The sequence below is a fragment of the Ostrinia nubilalis genome, chromosome 6 (genome assembly GCF_963855985.1).
Source record: "Ostrinia nubilalis chromosome 6, ilOstNubi1.1, whole genome shotgun sequence".
Classification (NCBI taxonomy): Eukaryota; Metazoa; Arthropoda; class Insecta; order Lepidoptera; family Crambidae; genus Ostrinia; species Ostrinia nubilalis.
In genome coordinates this window covers 1,420,108-1,441,624 of record NC_087093.1, presented here as the reverse complement: position 1 = coordinate 1,441,624, position 21,517 = coordinate 1,420,108, and the positions used below count along the sequence as shown (strand labels likewise).

Genomic DNA, 21,517 nt, shown 5'->3' with positions numbered 1-21,517 from the left:
AGCGGGGTCATCAGTTGACTCATTACGCGAACAATTAGGTAGAGGGCGAGACTGGCGGGCTGGCTTTGGGGTAGGTGCACATTGCAAACGTGCCAGAGGCAAAAAAATGATGCTTTTTTAATTAGGTCTTACAATATGTTTTATTATTTCTGCTGATCAAGATTGTACTTTGCGATCTTAACTGGTGCAAAATGCAAGCTTGATCAGTAATTAGGCACAGATTAGATAAGTATGTCCTAGCCGCCTAGTACCTTGAATAGGACCAATTAAACAAAAGTTTGATTTAGGTTTCACAGCTTATTAAATTAAGTGGTTGATTGTAACTATACAAAACAATTTATTTGATTATTTCTGGTTTCTTTAATTGAATACATTTTTATATTTTTCATCGTTGTGCACTCGCCTTAACTTGCGCGCTAATTGAAGAGTTTTGTCTGGAGTTAAATGGATTTAAAATGTCGATACTTCTCAAGAGCGCTCCACTTTGCGTTTCAGACAACACTGCCCTCGCAGTTCCTTTAAATTGTTTAAATGATCTTGCGATTCCAATTTTAGAGTCTCATGAACATTTAAAATCTAAATAATAATTAATTTATTAAGGATTTACATGATTTCAGAGTTATTTTCTTTGACGTTAGCTTATAAGTGTAAAAAAGCTCAAAGACGCTTGTGTAGAAAACGGTGCATTGCATTGTTAAAACGACACTAGTTCACAGCTTGAAAATGTGTCACAGGTGGTACGCAACATCTGGATTGAGAGTAGCAAGACCCGGAGGAAGAGTTTGAAATATTTTCTCATGCGTTTGCTATGTTTCTTTAATATGTCTCGATAAAGTTATATCGTGGCGTTGGTATACGTGAAAACACCTGGTGGGAAGTCACCGATGCGCTCGTTTAAAAACATTACCTAAACATAATTACCGCTTATGTAAAGTCCACTGACCTTCCCCACGCCGGTGGTTTCCTTGACGCCCAGCCGCCGAAGCAGCGCCGGCGGCGGCGGCGGCGGCGTCCTGTGCAGGGCGGCGCTGAAGCCGCCGGACGCCTCCTCGTCCCGCCGCCTCTTCTCTCGGTGCGGCGAGCCGCTGCTGCATTTTGTGGTCGATGTCCTGGAACAAGAGAGGTTCTTAAGTCCTTGGTATCTTTTATATCTATAAAAGCGAAAGGTCACTGACCAGCGTTGCCAGACGTCCCGATTTTGGCGGGGCGTCCCGATTTTTAAATCAAATTTAAATATCCCGCACGGGACAGGCTCGGTCCTGCTTTTCGGAGAGAACTCCACCGTACGTGGCACGTGGTTTAAAATATTATTTTTTTGTTATGGCTACTTTTGCTATCTATTGTCACGTAAACGTAATTTTAAGTCAAATAAAAAGATAAATATTTGAAAACTTTTGACCTATATACGTTTTTTTACTATGTCCTGCTTCTGACGGAAGAATCCCGCTATTTTCACTCAAAAAGTACCAAAGTCTCGACTTGGCATAAAAAAAACTGGCAACGCTGTCACTGACTGACTTACTCACTGACTCATCACGAAATTTCAGAAAGTCTCAAAGGTTCCTTTTAGAACGTAGGTGATCACTAAGACGGGATTTTGCAAAATTAAATAGGTACATAAGGAGGTAAAACGGGATCCACGCGTACGAAGTCGCGGGCGGCCGCAAGTTTTTTATATTGGCGGTCAAGTTGTAGATCCTGGTTACACAGGAGTTGCAGTGGTGGGAACGAGAGATGAGAATCCCGCAAATAAAACCCTTGGTAAGTAGTAGGCAAAAAAAGTGTGAAAAGGGCATCACGAAAAAGAAATACCTAGGTAGTATCTTCTAGTCAATGTTCGCTCTCGCTGCTGATTAGAAAGATCGCTCATCGACATAGAATCATATTCAGGGTAATTTTGTCTTAGAAGAATCCGAAAAAAAAGTGAAAATAACCAGTTACGCTGTTTAGCTTAAGTTTGGCTTTCACGGACGAGCAAAAATCGAAAAAACATTTTACCAAACCCTTTTTTTAACCCAAAGTTGTTTCAGCATAGCTCAATTTCGACACAAAGGCCAAAAGCGCACTGCTAAATGCATTAAAGCTCGCTTTCGACACGTGACTGAGCGACGGAAGCTGTACAAAAGGTTTCTGTAATTGAAAGGGGCCAAAACATTAATATTGTTGACCCGCCCCGGCCGGAGTCGAACCGGTAATAAATGAGCTCTACGTGATGTCTCCGGTGACCTTTTTACATTTTTCAAAAACTCACTTCACGTCAAATACGAGTACAAGATCGGGTAAAGGGTGTGTAAGACTTTGTTGTAGGAATGTTCTTTTTTGTGCTGACGTTCGTAGCTACAATGTTATATTGCTAATGATAGTAACTCTGTCTGTCTGTCTTGCATTCACGCCTAAACCACTGAAACGATTTTGATGAAATTTGACATAGAGATAGTTTGAGTTCCGGTAAAGGACATAGGATAGTTTTTATCCCGGTTTTTGAAACGTACAAAACTCCACGCGATAAAGTTTTTCTGTGACAAACAAAACTCCACGCGAGCGACGCCGCAGGCGGAAAGCTAGTTTTAAGATAAATTAAATTAAGTACATAGGAGTTATTCGCAAAAAAAAACCTTAAAAACGGACTCGATAGACGACCTCATCAAGGCAGCAGGAAGGCGCTGGATTTAGCCGCTACCGACCGGCCAATAACCACATATGCTACGAATAGGTCTAGATTAAATCAGGCCAATATCTGATGTTTAGCGATGGATGTCCTGTGGCTGAAGATGATGACGATGGACTCGATATCACATAATCAGGGGACTTTATACATGTAACTTTGGTAATATTTCATATACCTAGTCATTTCATTACAAAATCCCTCTGTCTTTCGTTCTCAGCACCACTCGAATCAAAGTACCTTTCCCAAAGCTGTACAAAGCAATGTGGGTGCATGTGAATGTGCCTTCTATCAATTAAATGCCTACATTCGGTTGACGTTTCACCTACTAGTACGGCCTCGTTGTGAAATAGACAAGCTTCTATACGGTTTTCGTTCAAAACCGAATTCTAGTGCATACGAGTTATTGGTACGTTAAAACAAGTGCAGAAGGGATACTCTACAATGTATCTGTAAGTATTTATAGGTTTGATGCCTAATATGTAACGACTTGTTGGCATTAACAAAGAGCACAAACCTACTACACTCAACTTATTGCGGTAAGAGCAAAAATGTACGAATTTCAAGTTAATTAAATTAATCTCAATATAGACATTTTTTATTTTGTTTAGTTTATTTTATTTCAAACATAGACATTATGTAATGAGACTGAGATACACAACTTGATACACTGAATAATAGATTATTTAAAATATATTAAGATGTACACACAGCATACTTACATAGTTGTAGCACAGTCTGTTGTACTCGTAACATAACGATTTGTTTTCTTTTCTCTCTTTTTTTCTTTCCTTATCATTCGTAAATAATTTTTTTTGGGATTGCAACAATCGTTTATTTATTTGCATAGATAGAACATTGCTTCGTGCCTTCTACACCTGCCTCTTCTATGCCTATTTCGTGTTTCGTCAGGCCGTATGCTGTACCCTCCAGGAGTGATGGATGGCCTCTACGTGACGACTCGGGCCCGCCCGTATTTTATTTTAATGCCATCGGCGCTCTCTCAAGAGGCTTAAAATTGAAAATTCTCTCAGCATATTGGCAAGACGTCGCATTCCCGTAACGTGGAGCAATGTATCTATTATTTTTTGATGGATGTTCGCGATAGTAGGTAGAATATTCTAAAATATGCACTCTGTACTCTATTTTGAGGTAACAAAGTTACGATCTCATCTTGAAACACTATAAATGATCAAGTGTATCAAAACTTGGGAGATATTACAAGAAAAACAAGTACGTGAGATTAAGGGAAGGAAGGAATAGAGATGACTCTACAGGGTGTTAGGTAAATGGGTATATGAGCCGACACTAGCCCATGTTAACATATGCATATAAATGGTATGGTGAAGTCAGAAAATTGATATCATCATTTTAATTTTTTAAATTTTCATACAAAATAAAATTTATAAAATGAGATTTGTATGAAAATTAAAATAATTAAAATGATGGTATCAATTTTCTGACTTCACCATACCATTTATATGCATATGTTAACATGGGTTAGTGTCGGCTCATATTATGTAAATTATATGAAATATTGAACCTCTGAAAGCAAGCTGAAAATGATGATTGAGTTCTTTACTTTTTTTTTTAATTTAACTTTTTGATCCTTGTGCTGTAATTGATTTATTGGTCTGTGGTAAGTTTGACAGATGACACTGAATTTTACTTTCGCGCCTCTCTTGGCGGCTTGCGGCCTCCTGGAGGGTCACGTTTGAGGCTTCAAGATGGTTATTCCAAACTTATGCCTGTCTTTCCTTATCCTACAATCCTAAAGCAGGGTTGTGTCAGGGCGTAGAAAAAAAGTCGTATAAATTCTATCACTCCAAAACTTTTACACCAATTACGTTTTTTACTATCAAGGAATTCCATTCATAACCCTTCCACTATCGGAGCCCTATCTATCTTACTGCTATCGCATCAGCTTATCAGAGGCGGAGCTATCTAAACATTCCGGCAGAAGAATGTTAATAGTTGTACGAGGCATGGGCAGCACGCAAACGACGCGCGACACGCGCCACGCGCTTTTATACTGCTATTATAGGAGGATCAGGTATACATTATAGGACCTTAAGTAAAGATCTACTTGGTTTTAGATCAAGTTTTACAAATAAAAAACTATAAAATATGATATTTTACAAGATAAAGTGGACTAATTGACAGAAATACTGTATTCTTTAAGGGTCGCTTTAGCGGTTAATTTTTTTTATTTTTATGTCCATGGTCCATAGACACCCGCGACACCGAGTTAAAAGTGCGCTGCCGGTTCGCAGCGAAATCAGTGTATCTGGTAGACTTTTTATGTCCAGAGTCCAGAACCTAAGGCATACATTCTAAAAGACAATTTTAATCCGGCATTGTTTTTCTTACTACTTTCCACTTATTGATAAACTAGCATGATATAAGATTGGGTAAATACAGTTCACAGATGAACGGTACATTTTCTAGATCTAAGTTGAAAGAACATTTTCAATTTCCTGTCCTCCCAAAAGCGAGCATCGTAAATTCATCCAGATATATCGAACCAAAGACAACCCTCCAAATTCTATTACTCAGCTTAAAATATCGCGATCCACAAGACACGGGGAGGATCTTGCTGTTCCAAAGGATGTATATGAAGCACTGATTTCACGGCCCGGCGGCCATGTTGAAAACAAGGAAAGGTCGCTACGTGACATTTGATATGCAAGTCTTCGGACCATGAACGGCTCCTTTATTACGTTCAATACTTGGACGGCTAGATCTTTTTGAAATTCGAATTTTATTGTGTTCCATGTTTGAAAATATTTTTCTACTGGAGTTTAGTTTTTCTTGATGCGAGCTTGTTTTGTTAGTTAGGTACTGGCTGGTTTTTTCTTTTTCATCGAAAATAGTGCGTGTCGTGCTTAATTTAAAATAAAAAACGTATTCTTATTTTAAAATAAGAATAGAAGGAATCTTTCAGACAAAAACAAAAGTGACTGTCACTGGGTGATAATTACAGAGTTTTAATAACTTGAAAAATCAGAGATGCGACTCTTAACTATTTTTTTTAATAATAACTTAAGTCATTAAAATTATTATTAAGAAATCCAGTCATTCACAAAACAATATAATATAATTTTGTGCTAAACGTAGTTCTTTCACCATAACACGAATCAATTTCCACCAAAGCAAAAGAACGAGGCGAACGTTCTGTCGCGTCATCGCGTGACGTATAACACCAATTGCCACAATTAGTCCTCGTAAACAGTTTAACCGTTCTTTTGTGTTTTTTCATTCATTACTCTTTAATGGTGGTAAATGGCGGCGAACGTTTTATTTACGTTCGTGATTTGAATTATGCGGCAATACCGCCCTCTGGAGGGCTGTTGCCGAAACAAATAAATTACGGCGCGCGACCTATAATGCGTGTGAGGCGCGCGAGTAAATATGCATAATAATAACACTCGCGTAGTTTTGAAGTTTTGGGGTAAAGGGAAACAGTGGTATCGCTGTCAGATATCAGGCTACAGAAACACGCTGACAACATGTAGAATATGGCGAAAGTACCCCATAGAAATATCGCATAAAATTCATTAAAACAATGTAAAAGATCATAATTATTATTCGTAGTTACATTATTATTAAAGTCGTGGGAAGAGCCTGGATGCGAGCAGCGCAGGACGTTATGAAAATCCTTGAGGGGAGGTTTTGTCCAGCAGTCATTTGACTGAAACTAACGAAAACAAAATCTATTAGTGGTAGCTTACCATCAGGCGACACAATAAATAGTTTCCAAGCTTTTGAAACTTTAACACTAGAAGGGCCGGGTTTCATGCTATACCTTCAAAGACCTTAGCGGTCAATTTGACGGTACTAGAGATTAAGTGAGAATACTTATGAAATTATTACAGATTTTAAATAAAAAAATTAAATTAAAATAATTCAAATTTATTTATTCGTAGTAGTAAACAATTTAGCATTAAAGTTAGTAACATTTGTAAAAAGTAATAGTTTTTTTAGACTCTTTTGTACATTTTCCACAAACAGCTTTTTTACAGATAGTGCAGTTTTCACATGTTTTTTTTTTACAATTACTATTGATTTGACATTGCCGCCTCTTATTGTTTGTAGAACATGGTTCACTTGTTTCAGAATTAGTTTCTTGTCTCTGAGTCCCAGTTGAAGTGGATTTTTTTCGCACATACCTACTCTTCTCGTAGTTCGCTCACTAGTTGAAGGATAAAATCATGACCAGAAATTTTTATTCCTGTGACTTTTTGATATAGAATCCACGAGTTTAAAGCTGCTAAATCAAGTATATTGTAAAAAACGTGAACAGGCCATCTCCGACTTCCAGCTCTTATGATGTATTTGCGTGCCATTTGATCGATGATGTCTACACCAAATTTTGTTGCATTATAAAATTCAACTGTTTCAGGCAGCTTTTTTTGATCAGTACCTATGCTTACGTTGGGGGTGTAGAGTACTCAAAATAATATCATTTTTTCCTGGTTTTCCTTGATAGGTAGTAAGGGTTATATCGGTCTCGGTTTTCATTATGAAAGTTTCATATCTTATAGTACGAATACCTCTACAAATTGGTGGTATTTCTCGTCTTGCACGCCGCATTGTTCCAACAATACTAGTCTTTTCGACCATTAGGTTTTTAGCCAAATTTAGAGACGTGAAAAAGTTGTCAGTGGTTAAGTTTGGGCCCTTAGGGTTGTACTAGTTTCAAAACCACATAACAACGACTTCTCACCGAACGAAACCAATGTCTACTGTAAAATGTAAACAAGCTAGGCAGTAACAACTTACTCAGAATTCAATTCAACATAAATAAAAATAAAAGTACCCACATTAGTTTGAAGAAATCGTTGTTTACTATTAGGGATTGCAATCCAGCGGCGTTTTCAATCCAGCTGGATTCTTGCTGGATTGACCTGAATCCAGCTGGATCCAGCGCGGATCCAGCAAAATGTGGAACGCAAATAAAAAGACCACATTTTTAAGACTTTTTTATTATGTAACTAGTTTTCCGCCCACGGTTTCGCCCGCGTGAAAAAAGGGCTGTTTTTAGGGTTTTCCCGGAAATTATTCGAATTTTTCTCTTTAAAAAAATTGATCCAGGCGTTGTTGACTTATGCGCTTAGCAACACATTTTGCTTGCACATTTTACTTCTTACGATAATCTATGAAATACGGCTAATCAGTAGGAAATAGTCTTACAAATTATTTTAAAAGTAACTACGAAAAGGACCGTAATTTAATCTGCAATCTATCTTTTGTATCAATAGAAGTTACGAATCCGAAATAATCTTCTGCGATAATTAGGCAGTTTAAAATCTGACGACATGAGACTGATCATTTCTTTTTTGAATCCTCTGGAAGTAAATGTAGCCGGCTGCTGAGAATGCCCTTTCGGCCTATACACTGGTCGGTTTTAGGGTCATTAAATAATCATACGCCATAGATAAATGTTCACCACGCACTCCTTCGGTCTCATAAACGCTCATTTCTTTTCAAGACATGTTCGTAATCTAATTGACCACTTGGCTTTGGCTTTTGTTTATTAAAGTTCTCCTTCTTGCTCTAAAGTCATTTTCACGAGTTCTGCGTCATCATTTAGACCATTCTCTTCTAACTCTATGTTTTTGACAAAAGAAAATAGACAGATTTTTTACTGCTTCTTCATACTTTTTTGGATTTTTCAAGCACACAAACGTACCAGTAACTTCGGAGAGGCGCCGTTCAACGCTCACTACAACAGAACGGCAACGTCACCGCGCCGTTTTGAAAATGGCGGCAATTCGAAACTAAGCAATAGAAAGGACAGTGCCAATCCATGTATGGAAGTTGGACCAAGTGCTGCCCAGAATGAAACCATAGTGCATTTTTTTCCTCAGGCCAATACTAATTTGTAAACCGAAGCGCACTGAAATCTATCCCTGGAGTTAAGAGAAAAAAAGAGTTTTGTTTTGAATTATTTACATACAAAATATCATCGATGTAAACGTACTACGCATAAGATTTCGCGATTGTGGCATTAAATAACACTCTCTATGCTGAACTTAACCATACTGCATCCGTACACCTTACTTTAGTACGACTTGGACATTCTTTATAACCGATCAAGCGCTGTTGCAGTAGTTTGGTTACTTGACAGAAATTAATTATTTCCAAAATGGGGCAAGAAGTTTTAGCTTACAATAACTTCAATAATCGATTGTAATACACCAATAAATAGATTTTTTGCAAGGATAGAGAACTAAAACTTCTTGCTTCATTTTGGAAATAATTAATTTCTGTCAACTTACTAAACAATTAAAACGGCGCTAGATCGTTTATAAAGAATGTCTAAATCGCACTAAAGTAACGTGTACGGATGCAGTATGGTTAAGTTCAACATAGCGAGTGTTATTTAAGGGGCCATCCATAAAGTACGTCACACGAATTTCATGATTTTTTGACCCCCCCTCCGTCCTTGTCACAGGTGGTCACATTTCTGAGACCCCCCCTCCCTAGTGTGACGTCACATGTTTTGCAATTTCACATCGAAAAATTATTAAATTAACAGTAATTCTGAAATTACTTTTAATTCCATTTAAATTAAATACTTTTTTTTATGAAATCAACATTATATCAAATATTTGAAATGTGACGTCACGAAACTTAGGACCCTCCCACCCCTTGTCACACTATGTCACACTTTGTCAACCCCCTCCCCCCCTCTTTACGTGTGACGTACTTTATGGATGACCCCTAATGCCATAATCGCGAAATCTTATACGTAGTACGTATACATCGATGATATTTTGTATGTAAATAATTCCATACAAAACTCTTTTTTTCTCTTAACTCCAGGGATAGATTTCAGTGCGCTTCGGTTTACACATTAGTATAGGCCTGAGGAACAAAATGCACTATGGGTTGATTCGGGGCAACACTTGGTCCAGACCCTGGCACTATCCTTTATATGTTTGCGGATCCGCATTGCTGGATCCAGCACTGCATGATGGATCCAGCATGTTTAAAAAAGCGCTGGATCCAGCTGGATTGCTGTATGCTGGATCCAGCAATTGCAATTCCTATTTACTATTCTTATCGCCGCCTTTAATGTATGCGGTCACATTGACGGTGCGCGGTCTTAGTAGGTATTTTTCATCGAAACTCATATACAACATATTGTTATTTTTTTTTTCATACAGATTTAGCTTAACAATAGAAAATTAGGAAAAGTCATAAAATATGAAAAGAAACAAAAACATAGTTTGTGAAATATTTAACAATGAAATTGCTTTGCCGCCAATTTGACTGCCTTGGTCTTTCTAGTGTTAAAGTTCAACCCACAGAATGTTGCCATAAAACAACTTCAAAACCGTCGAAACGCAGCTTAGCTCATTGCCCAAATACCAGAACGTCATGTAACGACCTTAAACAGCCGAATAACTTCCACAAACTTTCAATTCAAATCGAACAAACGGGCAAACTCGAGTAGAACATAAAATAAATTATATCCCAGCAACTCATATAGCAGTCCATTGAAGTCGGGAGCCATGCTACCTACATTCCCGATGTCGTTAGCGGAATATTAAAATATTGTGGCCAAAACTTTATGCACGCCACGAAGTTCTGAATTCAAACATTTCTGCTCCTACACCTTTTATTTGTACGGCTAGACGAATTTTTTTGCTAGCAACACTGTATGGCAGCCCGCCAGAGACCGCCGAATGTAATAACCGTGTCCCGGGAGCCGGTTATCCCACTTTAGACCTTATCTCGGGGCGATAGCGTAATTAAGTCCCTTGCGAGGCCGAACGATTTAAGGTGAGCCAGTATTGTTTGGTAAAATGATAGCAATAAATATAAAGGAAGCCTTTAACTGAACTATCCAATAACGCTGCTTTTCAACTTTGTATAACGGGTTGAGCAGTTGATTTTTTCTTTTAGCAATCGAACTGTGGGTTTGTTCAAACATACATTTTGCTATCAAAGGCTTGTCTGGCCGTGTGTCACAGTCGGTTTGTTTTTGACATTCATCCGTCGAGCCGGGGATTAGTTAGTAGTATGCCGGTATAAAATTCAATTTTCACTGCAACATATTATTTAGTTTGTTCAGTGACACGAGCCAAGCACTGAGCTAACTTTTGCGTAACCAATTTTGGACACGTAGTGGAGTTGTTCATTGGAAATTTTCAGTGCATGTATTTGTATGTAACTCACAAAAACCCTTTTTGAACGGGAATCGAAATCTCACTGATACAACACGTTTCAATTCTGATGTTTTTTGGGATTGTTGGAATTAGGGGAAACGATACTTTTATTAAAACAAATCAGGAAAATTATCACATACCCGGTGAGCACGGGAAGGGGCATACTTACCTAGATAAATAAAAGAAAATTTAGAACTATGTGACCATGACCATATACATCGTCACTTTTTGTTGATTAAAATTTAATCTCACGTTAACCATGACGTCATATAGCATGCAAAATCAACAAAGCGTAATCTTTTATTCAAAGCACAGGCAAAAGATTTCCACGTCAGAGGCACACGAGCGTCATTATTAATTTTCCAGCAGTTTCCCGCAGATACATTACAGAAATGACTTTGAAGACTAAATAAACGAAAGTACAGTTAGCTTCGCGGAACAATGACTATAAAAGCTGAAATTAATCGTTACTGCACTTGAATTTGGTACCTATGTAAATTCAGATACTGGGTGGAGTGCGCTGTATTTCTTTAAAATATCCCTCATGAAATTGGTACTATAGATTACAATTACCTACTTACTTAAATACAAAAAATAAGGGACAATATAATATCATCAAGAGCATAAAAAGTGAAAGACTCGGAGTTAATAATAATATGATCAGCTGTAAACGGCGAACTGATTGATACTGTATGACTAATAAAGTGAATAAATGTCATTTTCTAATGCCTGGTCTAGACGGGTGTAACACGTAATAGAATGTTTTGTGTAATGTAATTAAAATAGTATGGGTAGCACGTTACATGTATGCTCGTAGTGTCGTCCACCCACACATAAAATTCGTGTTACATTACACGTAATCTTACACCCGTCTGGATCCGGCTTAACTACAGTGTGTTGTACTTACAACTCGTAAAATGCTAAATATTATCTTTCGGCGAATAAATTTAACGGCACAACTTATTTAAAGGCCTTAAAAAGGACTTCATAAAAGTCACGACCATCACCTTCAAAGGTATCACCCTCCTTTAAACTCTCTTACACGTCTGACTGTACTAGCATTCCCACACGCAATGTCCCTGAATATTTTATATGAGAAATTGCCAACATCCTGCGCGAGTTACGCAGCTATCTCCTCAACCGCGGTAGCTGAATAATACATAATTGTTTGTTGTATTTGCCAGATAATCCATGGAATATGGGGGTAATCGAAGGAACTGTTGACTGAATTTTTTAGCTGGTAGAATGATGTTACAGAGAAAGCAACTAATAAAAAACAAACAAATAATACAGCAAATGAAAATCAAGCGATTCTATACAATATTTATAGGGTTCTCTAGCACCGAATTTTATTAAACATCGACTGTGTTTGGTTAAATTCCAATAATCAAACCCTTTAAACGTCTCTATCGACTCTTCACTGAAAATGGCAGCCTTTTGTGTATGATTCAAATGTGTAAGTGTAGATTCATTCTAGGCTTTAGCCTGTAGGTAATAATCTATCTATATAAGTAAAATCGAATTGATGTTCGTTAGTCTGATTAAAACTCGAGAACGGCTGGGCCGATTGAGCTGATTTTGGTTTTAAAATGTTTGTCGTAGTCCAGGGTAGGTCTAAACGGTGAGCAAATAAGGAAAAATTGCGATGGCTTATTTATTATTGCCTAAGGCGGAACAGAGTTCGCCGGGTCAGCTAGTATTTATCTAAATCATAGATTTTGACTTAGTGCTGCAGTTGCGGGAGGTTTATGCTTTGCAAAGTAGTCTTACAATACTTATGGGCAAATTAATAAGAGCTTACTAGCGGCCGCCCGCGACTTCGTACGCGTGGATCTCGTTTTACCCCCTTCATCTATCTTACGCGGTTTAGATTTTTTCATACAAATGTTTTTTCCCGCTAACTCCCGTTCCCGTGGGAATTTTGCAATATCCTGTTGTAACTAAGCTTTACGTTTACTAAGGTACCTGCATGCCAAATTTCAAGCGTCTAACTTAAGCGGTTTAGATTTTTCATACAAAAGGATTTTCCCGCTAATTCCCGTTCCCGTGGGAATTCCTAAGTATACTATAACCTGCCCAGGAGTATGAAGAATAATTGTACCAAGTTTCGTTAAAATCCGTCAAGTAGTTTTTGTTCCTATAAGGAACATACAGACAGACAGACAGACAGACAGACGGACAGACAGACAGACAGACAAAAATTTTACTGATTGCATTTTTGGCATCAGTATCGATCACTAATCACCCCCTGATAGTTATTTTGAAAATATATTTCATGTACAGAATTGACCTCTCTACAGATTTATTATTATAGATAGATTATAAGAATGTTGGTTAGAAGTTGGTGCTTCTTATACCGCTGCCTTGTTTTCCCTTCCTAACGCAAACAACGTCTTGACGACTCACTTTACAACTGTATCAAACGTCACAAAAAGCATTCCACCGCCCAATCCGTTTAAATACCACAATAAAGCCACCGCAAGTATTACCCGTGGCACAAGCTCACAAAGCACACAGACAAACACGTTAATATGGCCGCCCTTTGTGTGCGCAACTCTTCATTAGACAGATCATAGCGTTGTTGCGTGCGGAGTTGCTCTTCTGATATTTTTTTTCAAACTTTCGGGCGGCCAATTTGTGGGAGGGAGCGGTTTGGCCCGCTTTGTAAGAAGGTAAGTTAATGTTATAATACAAGAGGCCCATTAATTTGAAAGAAGATAATAATATTATGTTAATGTTACAATACAAGAGATCTTCCTCAATTTTTAAATACACTTGCGAGCAAAAGTATGGAATCACCCCATTGGTTTTGAGTAATCTTTGTAGCTAATCGACTATGAAGATTAAATTAAAAATTGTACCAGTTTAAAGGTTACATTACAAACTTTAACTTGATACTATAGATGCATAGATAGTCATTGAGTTCTTCAGATCGTTGGGAACAAAACACAAGAGGGTGATTCCATACTTTTGCTGGTAAGTATATTTTTTTCTAAGTTAAGGTTTTCTCAAGAAGATTCTTTCGTTTGCGGTAATTAATGAAATCACGTCCTTGAGGTTTTTAGGGTTGGCAAGATATTTTTAAAATGAATTGGACCACGGAACTCTCAAAAGGTGGTGTGGTCCAACTATTTTTAAAGTTGGACAACTGCCCCTTGTAAAGACTCATTGTCCAACTAGTTGGACAGAGAAGTTGGACCACTGCCCCGGACTGCTTTCAGCATCGGCAACCGGTAATTTAGCCCCTTTTTGGAAGCTCCACACCGCACACCCAAAAACGCCAAATGTGGTGATTGAGTCGCTTTCCTGAAGTTCGACGCAGCGAAAGCAGTCGCTAAAACGTACGATACCCGCGTCCGAACGCATGAAGTCGCGAAATCGCAATGCTACATCAATAAAGTCGCAAAATCACCGATCGCCAATGCAAGTTTTACATCAAACCCTAGTGGTTTTTAAAGCTATCTAAATGTAATTGTCTCAATGTAACTTTCTTTAAGTTGTTAAATAAATAAAAATAAAAAAAAAAGTAGCATGTCTGATGTGACACTAAGTAGTCCTTTTGAAACACAGATTAGTGTCAATAAGTACGTGGACACACCGCTGTAGCACATGCCTTATCCCCCACATTGTGCAGGGCAAATTTAGCCCTAAGCCCTTGTGTACACGCTCCCTGATGGAAAACTTTCGGTGAAGGGTATATTTTGTATTGCGAAGTATCTATTAGTATGGACAAAAGAATCGTTTGTTCGGACGGTGTGTTCCCTTTGTGGGGCATTAGCCGTGGCTAAAGGATGGGCTTTTACTTTTTTTATGTAAATGAGTTTTTTGTTGTGATTGAATAGCAGTGTATGAAGGAAATGAAACTGACTTATGGTGGATTGTTTATCTACTATATAAAAATAAGTCGGGTTTTCCTCCCTGACGCTATAACTCCAGAACGCACGAACCGATTTCCACGGTTTTGCATTCGTTGGAAAGGTCTCGGGCTCCGTGAGGTTTATAGCAAAGAAAATTCGGGAAAAGGGGGTAAAACGGGATCCACGCGTACGAAGTCGCGGGCGGCCGCTAGTTGTGTTATAAAAAATTAAGGCAGGTAGGTAATTGAAAATGAAATAGGTCATTGTTTACCTATTATTTTGTAAGACGTCAAGCTGTTTTAGTCAAAATTGAATATTCATGAAAAAAGAAATTGCTTTAAACTTTTCAGTGTAATACCATAGTATTTTGTGATTTATAAATAAGATTCTCATGACTTATAGCCCAATACCTCATCTGATCATCAATCAACTTTACAATCTGGATAAACCTATCCCTAACCTCTCAAAATCTGAAGGGGTGATAACTTCCCGCCCCTACCCACGTTTGACGTTTATAAAATACGAATAATCCCCCCCCACTAGCCGTAAAGAAGAATTTCCGTGAGTTTTACGGCTTAACACCGAGTTACGGTGATTTCGGACTTTTTACGGACAGATTTAGAGGTGGCGCGAGTGTATCGTACGAGTGCGTTTACGGTACGTGTGTATTTTTTGTAACTACACACTTTTTGGGGCCGTACTTTAATAACATTTGAGCCGGGCTGTCAGGGAAAATATTTGGTTTATGATGCTGTTTGAGATTTTTTATGTGTTTGGACGGCTTGAAAAAAAATTATACTCTATCTTTCTGTCTGAAAATATTTTATTTAAAAGCGGACTTCTTTTTAAAAACCTGTAAATACTCGGTAGTCTAGTGACCCAAATAATTTGAACTTCACGAATGTTATTACTTTATTATGTTTACCCAAAATTGTGCAAATAAATATTTGAATTTGAATTTGAATGCGTCCAAACAGCTGGAATTTTTCCATGGATAAAGTGAGGATTATCACAATTTTACTATCACTAAAATAAGGATTTTACATCACTGAAATTTTCATTTCAATTACAAATAAAAGGTAAAAAGAGCGTAGAAATCAATTCGCGACGAAAGCGTTGCTTTAAACGCAAAGAGAAATGAAGGAAATTTGGGAAAACACGAAACGGCTGACTGAAAAAGCTCAATTTAAATTGAAATCGATTTAAACTCCGAAAAAGTTCGCCAAGATCGTTATACAACTCGCGAACACACGTGCGAGGGATAGAAACGTCGCGAGGAAATATGGCCTTACAGGAAACGAATACAAATACGAATAAAAATAAATGTACAAGAGGAATTCCGGGCGCGGGAATGAGAAAAACCATATTCGTTTGGGACCCCAATCGCGGGTAGGGTTGGCGCGCGGTTTGGGACCCTACTATTGTGAATTAGTCAAACCTATTTGGTGAGTGAAAAAGAAGATATTATTATTAAAGATTATTATAATTGGTTGAGAATTCGCAGAGTGAAAATCACTGGGCAATATATTTTTTTGATGAAGAATCGTTTCCAATCACCTCAATCGCGTACCTCATTTAGGTTATTTTTATGGCCTTGTGTGAAATATGTAAATAGGCTAGTTTCCTAAAAAAATTTTTTTTAGTCCGTCATGTTTAATATCAAAAATTATTGGACACACATATTTTTATTTGTCAATCTAACAAATAATTACATAGTTATGGTGCGTTGAAGTTCCACGCGACGTCACAAAGTGCAGCACTTTTATGCACTCATTGACGTCACGGGCCTCTTCTTATGAACTTTGGCGCGCTTTATCTCTTAAAATTTTCATTAGTTTTAAAAAATGAAAAATACGTGTAGAGTATTTTTTGATAAGTTACTGAGTAACGTAAGATAAGTGATAACGTAACGTAAGTAAAGTAAGATAAGTGATACTGACGGACTAATTAAAACTCTTGCTTTTTGACCGAGGAAACATCCCTATTACACATTAATCATTTTATGTAAATCTACTAAAATACTCGAGTCGTAGTTAAGGGTTTGTGTCCTTTAGTGAGTTATGTGCAGTATTCCTTCCAATTTATCTATAGTAGTGGTATAAGGTCAGCGCAGAGAACTGCTTTCCGTCAGATTGTGGCGCCGACTGTGCGGTATTAACTGACTGCGGCATGTCCCTTTTCTATTCCAGACTATATTACGCATTGCTGTGTACTATGCCGCAGTTGTAATAAGTAATTCTGATAGAGTTTGATGAAATTCATAAAAGATGTCGAATGATGTCCAGATTGGCCTTACGTCTTAGGGCTAGTTTTATCTGTATTTGATAAAGTTCATCGTTTTATCGGTATTTGATATAATTATGATGATTATACCAGTGGGTTCATTATTTTGTCAAATATCTCTATTCGAGAAAGAATTGCACCATATGGATCTCCGCTAATCCACTCAGTATGAGGCCATGACGCAAAGAGCATGTTCTTCAGAGCATCTTTTTATACCTATGCTAATATTTGATAGCATTTGAACTCAATTTCTATGTAGGCTGATAGCATTCAGTTGCTATGATGCCAGTACCAAATTAGCGTTGTTTAGATTATTCAGCCGTCGTCATACGAATACGATTTTAGACGGAATGCGAGACATTACCTAATAGCATTTGAATTTGAATTTTCAGATAGATCCCGTTTATTCAGTAACCTATTATTAAAACCTTTTGATAGAGCTCATGAAGCACTTTCAGGATCAGTAACTAGTTTTTTGATATCTTATATAGTTTAGAAAATTAATCGAGTGAAATCACTTATTGTTTCCACCCTGTATACATTGATAGCATCTGGTTGCTATGTCAGTATAGAACTAACGAATAAGTCTGGCAGTTAGGCTGCAGTCATCAACCGCGACTTTAAACGGCACGCGAGATATTACTTGATAGCATCTAGCTTAAATTGCCATGTAAATTGATAGCATCTGGTTGCTATGTCAGTACAGAACTAGCGAATAAGTCTGGCAGTTAGGCTGCAGTCGTCGACCGCGACTTTAGACGGAATGCGAGCTTATTACGCGTCCGTCCGTCATATCTCTGACTGGAGTAAACGCCTCTGAGCGAGGAGTTACTCAACTCAGTCGGATTCGCGCTTTAGATAGTTACAATGTTAAGTTATTGTCTTGTTGATGGAACCAGGGGCTTGCGGTTACTGGCTGGCGAATGTTATTTTATCAGTAGGTAGTTTGAATAAAGGACTTCTTATTCTGTTTACAAAGGTTTTGATTGACATTACACTATCGTTATGTGCATGTACACGTACACACACAAGTAAGGCTCACTCGCCTTCGTGAGTTGCAAGAACAATATTTGACCGCAATCGCACCTGGTGTTATGTGAGATGCAGTCTAGGATTGTACATTATCTGCCCTGTATGTAAGACTGTAAGTGCCTATTCACTCTCGCCTTGAAAGCTTAGGCTGAGTTGCACCATCTTACTTTAACTTTGACAAACGTCAAAAATCTGTCAAATTCCATACCAAAAACATCGGTTAACGTTAAAGTTACTCTCAACTCAGCCTTATTGTTTAGGTACTTGACAGTTGTCATAAGAGGTCACAACCTTGGTGATAAACTTTTTAAGCCGCTATAGGGTTTTGAAAAGGTTTAACCTTCTGTGGTTTCCAATGATCGATGGCTTTATGTAATATGGAATAATATTTTTTATTCAGAGAGTCAAGATGTTTCAATGCAATAATGTTCTAACCGAAATTAAACTCAGGACCCAGGGGTCGAGCGAGTTCAAATCTCTAACAACTAATACCACTCGTTAAATCTGTTCCTAAAACTATGATAATGTTGATAAAACACTTCAACATCCTTTAACCACAATTGTACCAACTTAGAAACTAAACTTTGCTTTTCAACAAAAGAGTTGAAGAAAAATATCTTCAGAAAATCTTTATCCCGCGTATTTTGAGCTCAGCGTTAGGTTTCAGTTCGGCAGATATTTGAGCGTTCGCGAACTTCCCAGCACTTTAAGCGATCTGGATCTGGATCTAGGAAACTTTGTTGGTGCCGATCCGCCGCGAACCGGCGCAAACTGGATCAATCCGGTATTTTCTGGAACTGTTAAAATGTTTTTACAAACATTTTGTAGTATGTAAGTAAGTACTTAGAGATAGGAAGAAAGTATGTATTTGTCTCAAAAAATTTTTAAAAGCAAAATTTTTAATTTTGACGTAGGTATTGCTGAAAATAACTTGAATTATTGACAAAGCCGACTTCTGTAAAAATAATGTTTCAGTAGCTGAAAATTCAATATTGGTTTTCTATTGTTCCTATACAGAACGAAACTGTTTTCACTCATGTTATCTAATAACAAATATTAGGTTTCCTTTTCACACCGATTGTGTTATCATATTGTTGCACTAAAATTAAACAGACGCCACAGCGTCTGTTTAATTTTAGTGCAACAATTACTCACAAGTAATTATGATAATAATGAGTAAAAAACATAGCACGACTTGGGTTGGTTTAGCGCGATTTACAGGAACTAAGGCTTATGATAAAATAGAAGGCTTATGATAAAATAGAAGGCTTATGATTTAAGATATTATTAAGAATTATATCTCTTTAGAGATTATTCACATCGTTTGTATTTTCTGACGTAAGATGAAGAAATTAATTTCATAGGAAATGTATGTATAACAAATAGTTTTAAAACTTTGCCATCATAAAGGCAACGTAATGCGAGTCTAGTAACGTAAGAAGTTTCTTTCAGTTAGTGACAAATCTAAATATAGGTCAGAAAAAAAAATGGTTTTAAAACGTTTACTGAAGCATCAAAACTCTTTTCTTAATTTCAGATGTCATAAAATTAATTTAAAAACCTAATTAATAGTCTATGTAAATAAAGAAACTTTTTAACAATTCACGGGGAAGGAAAGTTTAAGCTCGGGTGAAAATATTTCCTGCAAACCCTAAAACAGAGGGCGATTTAAGAATCGCACCCCACGCGGAGGCACGGAGCCGTTTTATTTCTATGTAAATTTGCATAATGATATTTTTGTCGCGCGACTTGCGGCGCGGATTTATGGCCAAATCTCGCGGGACGATGCCAGGATACGACCAAGGTTTGATTTTTAAAAAGATTCCTAAAAAATGTAGGCACTGAAATTATTATGAAAGTAGGGAAGAAATGTCCCAGTCGCAATACTGGGCAAGCTATTTACAAATCCTACTAACCTTTAACTACTGACGTGGGGGCCTCTCAGGCCTTGCAAAAGTCAAATTGTTGAATTTCTCCTCTCCCAAGTGCACGACACACGCGAATCTTTTAGTACCTTCGAGTTTCATTGCGCCGAGGCTGTCAACAACGGTACACGTGATTGCAAGCGCAATTTCAGCAGGTAAATTAATTTTAAAGTTTCTTGTGGGCCTCTCAGGCCCCCACCTCAGTATTGGCGTAACTTTTTTTGTCTAAAGTTTTTATTTAGTTGTCGTCTTTTCTTGAAATAATTTGAAAAAATCTATAATATGGAGCCCACAGTACGTCGTCCTAGATAAAGCGGTATCTCGGAAGTAAAAATAACCAGCATTTAACGAAAAATAGTAGAACAGTAGTTTTTGGCACGTATGCTAGGAAATGACAAGCCTGTACCTGTCTATCAAGATTTAAACGATGAAACCAAGTGCCATACATGTATTTTGAAGATTCAAATGAAATCTACATTTTAAAAACATATATGGCTTCCTTCACTGAGCAAAGCAAGTTTATCCAGACTGTGTTTAATTCGCACTATTTGATGTGTGTAATTTTTTTCCCCCTATTTCATATTAGAATTACTGATATATCATTTGCTAAAAAGACTATTGAAAATTAAGATTCTAAGTTGATTTGTTGAATTTATGAATATTTTTCATGATAACTTTGTGAATCATGATTCCACGAGATTTTTGCCAAAAATGCTACATGTTTTCTAAATCTTGAAATAATACCTACTTATTAACAAATAATTTACATAAAAATAGTTTTATTGTATTTAAATATAACCACTATTAATAATTATTAAACATAAAACCCTAAAAAGATTATATTTTTTTACATATAAGCACACATATGTACGGGCCTCTCAGGCCCCCACGTCAGTGTTTACGTGAAATTAAATCCACCTCAGTAGCTAAAGGCTAATATTATAAATGCGAAAGTTTGGATGTCTGGATGTTTGTTACTCTGTCACGCAAGAACTACTGAACTGATTTGGATAAACTTTACAGCATTATTGTTTATAACCCAGAATAACATAAGGCTAGGTGAAACATAGACTGACTTACTAGGTACTTATTTCATTTTCAATCAGTTTTACGTTTCTAAGCATTTTCTAAGGGGCATACCTGTAATGCCCTCGTATTCGGTATCAATATCAGTTGGATTTTTATTTTTTCACATAACTATTTATTTAGCCACATCACAGTTAAATTAGAAATTACATGCATTTTGAAATAGTTAACTACCTTTTTTAAAGGCTGTGCTTTTATACTTTTCCTACCTTTTCGCAGTAAATCTGTCGTAAAATCTTTAACTTGGGCGATGAGGGGAGCCTCGTAAAACTAAGATCCTTGGCCACCAACTCTCAACTTGATTTCGAGCGATTCCAGAATATAGACTGCGCACGTAAATCACACAATATGGCGTGTTGGGATGATATATCGTCGCCAATATACCTTACTTTGATGCTCTCGAGAAGTCGGGGCTTGTTCGAAACTTCGCGCATTTACCGTACCTTGTCTGGTTCTGATTTTTGGTCTATTTGGAAGCAGTATTTGAAGTTT

At 37.3% G+C, this 21,517-nt stretch overlaps 1 protein-coding gene and 1 long non-coding RNA gene across 3 annotated transcripts in view; both read right to left on the bottom strand.

The window, feature by feature from the left end:
* The window catches only part of LOC135072782 (kinesin-like protein CG14535), an 86,308-nt gene extending 85,330 nt beyond the window's left edge, over positions 1–978 (bottom strand). Inside the window, exon 1 of the mRNA XM_063966819.1 lies at positions 944–978. The gene's annotated coding sequence lies outside the window, so the exon portion shown is untranslated. The remainder of the gene's footprint in view (positions 1–943) is intronic.
* A 59-nt stretch (positions 979–1,037) lies between these two features.
* LOC135072395 (uncharacterized) overlaps positions 1,038–21,517 on the bottom strand; it is a 72,044-nt gene continuing 51,564 nt past the window's right edge. For both annotated transcript variants that reach the window (XR_010257424.1, XR_010257425.1), the window contains exon 3: positions 1,038–1,109. This is a non-coding gene — a long non-coding RNA (uncharacterized LOC135072395). The remainder of the gene's footprint in view (positions 1,110–21,517) is intronic.